We start from the raw sequence: 5260 nt of genomic DNA on the forward strand, positions 1-5260 counted from the left end.
CTAAACCTGTTTAATCTATGTTGGTTGAATTTAATTCACAAATAAACTATTATTGGTGATCACTTGAAATTATAATCACAATTAGCCCTAACAAGATTATTAAATATCTTATTAAGCGTGATTGCAAATACCAAATTCCCTTTAACCTGCAATAAAAGGTGATCAAGCAATAACAATATATAATAATATGCATATCAAGCAACATAATAAATAATCATGATAATTAATAATAATAATCATAAATGTTAGAAATAACATAGGAAGCATCATACTTTTAATCATACTTAATATTAAAAACACCCTAGACATGATACTAGGAATATCATAATAACAATATAAACATGATGTCTACATCATGAAATCAATTAATCAATAAAATACTTACTTGGATGCCTCGTACCTCTTTCTAATTACAAAATACACACGTTAGTAACTTCAAGGAAAATAATAAACAAAGCAATTAAATTAAATAATTGAAAGAGAGATTTGGGACCAAACCCTCAGAAATTAAAACCTTTCACGTCTAGGGCGAAGGCAACTTCGAATATGGCTAGGTGTATCAAGATCTTGTGAATGCGGAATTTTGTATTAAAAAGCAAAATAGAAAAGAATACTAAAGAATCAATGTTATTGATGATTGATGATGAAGATAGTTAATAATTGATGTTGACAATCCGTCCATGAAAACGGAGTTTTTGATACGATATTTATAGAGAAAATCAGCCAAAAAAGATAATTTATCAAAATAGAGTCTGAAGACCACAGAACCACCTTGGCGCCAGCCCTGGCTCATTGGCGCCAGGACCAGTGGTTAGCGCCAGGCGCCAATGGCTGGCGTCTGGCACCAATCCTGGTTCCAGGCGCCAAGGCCTGGGGTTGGACGCCAAACCGGCTTTTAACGCATTTTCGAAATTCTGATAAAATTCCCGTACTGGAAGATAAAATAATATAATTTCAGTCGAAAATGCTATTTGATCTAATTAAAACTCTAAAGAATCCTAATTGAATTAAGAATGATGAGAACCTTCTAGAATGTTCTAGAAGACCAAAACCATTCCTAATTACATTAGGAATCATAAATCATATTAGGCCCTCCCCTAGATCATTGGGCCGTACTTAAAACTCAAACCGGGCCCAGTTTAGTAAATTGGCCATAACTTCCTCAATATTCATCGGAATTGGGCTTATAATATATCGTTGGAAAGGTCTTTGCAAGCCCCATCCAACTACACCACTATTGGACCCATATCATGGACCAACCAAACTGGATTGGCTGTTTTCTTAAAATAAAGTTTTCAAAAACAGAGAGAAGAGAAAAGAAAAGAAAAGAAAATAAAACTTTCCGCAACACTAGACCTTTCCACACTTTCGTTTCATTCGATTATGATTCAACGTGAAAGGTACTCATCACTGGATTTGGTTTTGGGGAGACACAAATGGGTGTCTACAATAATAAAAATAGCAAGACCCTAGGCATGATACTAACAAGATTAATAACAAACCCTAGCATGTCACTAAGCGATAAAAATCAAATCTTTAACCCTAACATGATACTAACATGAATTAATATTAGAAAGAACATAGGAAGCATCGTAACAATCATATTTAATATATTAAAAATACCCTAGACATGATACTAGGAACATCATAATAATATAAGCATGATTTCTACATCATAAATCAATAACAAAATACACGCGTTAGTAACTTCAAGGAAAATAATAATCAAAACAATTAAATTAAATAATTGAAATAGAGATTTGGGACCAAACCCTCAGAAATTAAACCTTTCACGTCTAGAGCGAAGGCAACTTCGAATATGGCTAGGTGTATCTAAGTCTTGCGAATGCGGAATTTTGTATGAAAAACAAAATAAGAATTGAAAGAATGCTAAAGAAAGGAATACTTGAGAATAAGAGAATTGGTGAATTGGTAAATTGGTTGTAGATAGATGTAGATGATGAATGAAAACGGAGTTTTTGATACGATATTTATAGAGAAAATCAGCCAAAAAAGATAATTTAACAAAACAGAGTCTGACGATCGCAAAACAGGATTGGCGCCAACCTTGGCTAGCTGGCGCCAATGGCTAGCGCATGGCGTCAAGCCTGGTTCCAGGCGCCAAGGCCTGGGGTTGGACGCCAGTCTGGATTTCAACGCGTTTTCGAAAATCTGATAAATTTCCCGTACTGGAAGATAAAATAATATAATTCCTTCGAAAATGCTATTTGATCTTGATTAAAACTCTGAAAAGTCAACAAAGTCAAATTATCAATGCTAATTTAATTAGGAATGAAAAGAACCTTCTAGAAGATTCTAGAAGACTAAAACCATTCCTAATTGCATTAGGAATGATAAATCACATTAGGCCCTCCCCTAGATCATTGGGCCGTACATAAAGCTCAAACCGGGCCCACTTTAGTAAATTGGCCATAACTTCCTCAATATTCATCGGAATTGGGCTTATAATATATCGTTGGAAAGGTCTTTGCAAGCCCCATCCAACTACACCACTATTGGACCCATATCATGGACCAACCAAACTGGATTGGCTGTTTTCTAAAAATAAAGTTTTCCAAAGAAGGGAGAAGAGAAAAGAAATAAAAACTTTCCGCAACACTAGACCTTTCCACACTTTCGTTTCATTCGATTATGATTCGACGTGAAAGGTACTCATCACTGGGTTTGGTTTTGGGGAGACACAAATGGGTGTCTACAGAAGCCCCCACTTTGACTGAGTTTGGAGAAACGCGAGTTTCAAAAACGAAAGTCAAAGTATCGATAGGGACGGAGAATGATTCAGAACGTTCTGCGATCCTAAATCAATCTTGTAACGCCGATACCTGCAAAACTAGCATTAGTTAAACAGATAAAATAGTTAAGAAACGCGTATCTTGCACCGTCGAGCACACGTCTCTGAAAGTAACCGATTGTTGCTGCTGCTTTACTATTGTTTTGATGACCTCCTGCAAGCTAGAGAATGCCATCCCGCTTGAAAACCGCTACGCCCGTAACTGCTTCTAAATTAGAAGATCGCTTTGCCTGAAACTATCCTCCCCGCTATGATGACATTCCACGTCCAAGGGAACATCATCGAAGATTATTCCTCTCGAAACAATCCCCATCTGCATTGATAATATTCCACGTCCAAGGGAACACTATCGAAAATTACCTCTCTTGAAATAATTCTCATCCGCATTATGATCATCTTCCATGCCTAAGGGAATATGATCGAAGACAACTTCGCCCGAAATTACCTTCAGTTGTTTGTGACAACTCTCCGCAAGCTAGGGAATGATGTCTTGCTGCTTCGATGTTCACTCGTCTCTTGAACAAAGAGCTTCTTTTTCCGCTGTGATAGTCTTCGAAAAGATCACTGCTTTTGCTATGCCAGTACATCGGCGCTTTGCTGCTTGTGAACTAGTATGTCGGTGCTTTTGCTGTGATGACAATCCTCTTTTCTTTGGGAATAGTTGCCAACACAACTCTTGTATGATGTATGACAGTTCGATTTTGGGAAAGTTATCAATACCACGTAACAATCCATCCTTGGAAATATTGCCACGATGAAGCGACAATCCGTACCTCGGAAAATTTGCCAAAATCCAATTTTTGGAAAAGTTGCCAATGCTTCGTATCAATCTTTCATAAGAACCTTGCTACGATCGACAATCCACATCTTGGAATATAACTCTTGAAAGCAATCCACCTTGGAAATTTGCCAACGCTATGCGGCAATCCTTTTGGGAAAATATTGCCACTATTGACGATCCGCGTCTTGGAACATTTGCAAAAAAGAGTCGACCGACAATCCACTTCGGGAAAATTTGCCACTTACTGAAATGAATGACAATCCACGTTGAGGAACTTTTGCTGATATTTATGATGAATAGGAACCTACAACAATCCTTTGGGAAATTTTGCTATAGGGAACTGGGTGTATGACAATCCAATTTCGGAAAACTTGCCAGCGATGACAATCCGAACTTGGAAAAAATTTTCAAACAAAGAAGGAGCACGACAATCCACGCTTGGAAACTTTGCCAGAGATGACAATCCAATCTTGGAAAAATTGTCGTTGAAGAAGATGCACGACAATCCATTTTTGGAAATATTGTCAGTTGGGGATGACAATCCAATTTTTGGAAAACTTTGTCGTTTAATAAGAATGCGCGACAATCCATATTTGGAAATATTGTCGTTTAAGTGCTTGCTTTTGAACCGATTGTAATGAGCCAGTGTTTTAGGCGCTTAAGCTAAGTGAGACGATTTTTTGTCAGGTCAATCACTTACTACGATTGTAATCGAGCCGACTACTAATCATGTCAAATTGCTTATAGGGGCTAACTGGCGTACCAAGGAACCCGAAATTGCTGCATGAGGTCGAAATCACCTTTCTGGGAGGCTTCGAGCTCTGTCGTTGCTGAGATATCTCTGGCGCCAAGAATTGGAGTAGGGTCTTCCCTATTCTGCTGCACCTGTATTTATTTTGACTATAGAACTTTGCCAATCTTTTTAATTATCTTAGGGTTGACCTAAGGCTTAATGTTGCTTGACTCAATAACTTGACACGACTCAAGGCATAAACTTGACTCGATGTGATCGATTGACTCGAGGTTGACTCGACTCAAAGGGAAATGACACGTGTGACTCGTGACTCGTGTGTGCATAGTGTTGACTCAAAAAAGCAAAAAATTTCCGTCATTTTTGTGGAGGGTATCGACTTTCTCCCGAAAAAGAAAGACGCGAAAAAGAATCAAAGTTTTGAAGGTGCATGTTGAATGAGCTTAGTCAAATGTTGTTTGATACTATCTCTCAAGGTGCAAGGATTAATCCATCCTAGGCTATCTCAACTGTTGACTCCATGATGAAAGTATTTGGGTAACTTAGGCACGGAGGCTAAGCACTTCATACTTCGTGATGCAATGACCATTATGGTTGATGAGTGATGTAACAAGGCATGCTTCATCGTTATGTTAAGATTTCATGACAAAGGGTTCCTAAGGGAAGTATATTTGGTCATGTATCTGTGCGGTGTGTGATAGTGACACTAAAGCTAGGCCGCAAGAGCTAAGTGTGTGGAAAAATATATTATTAAAAAGAGTCAAATGGTGGTGACTCTTAGGCTAGGTAAGCTAATGATGTAGGGATCAAGCCCCCAAGTCTAGCTTTAAGTGAATAGGGATGAGCATAGGAAATCCCTTGATATGATCATGGTGTAAGTGTGTGAATGTGAATATGAATATGAATGCATTTTTAT

The sequence above is a fragment of the Chenopodium album genome, chromosome 9 (assembly GCF_948465745.1).
Source record: "Chenopodium album chromosome 9, dcCheAlbu1.1, whole genome shotgun sequence".
Lineage (NCBI taxonomy): Eukaryota > Viridiplantae > Streptophyta > Magnoliopsida > Caryophyllales > Amaranthaceae > Chenopodium > Chenopodium album.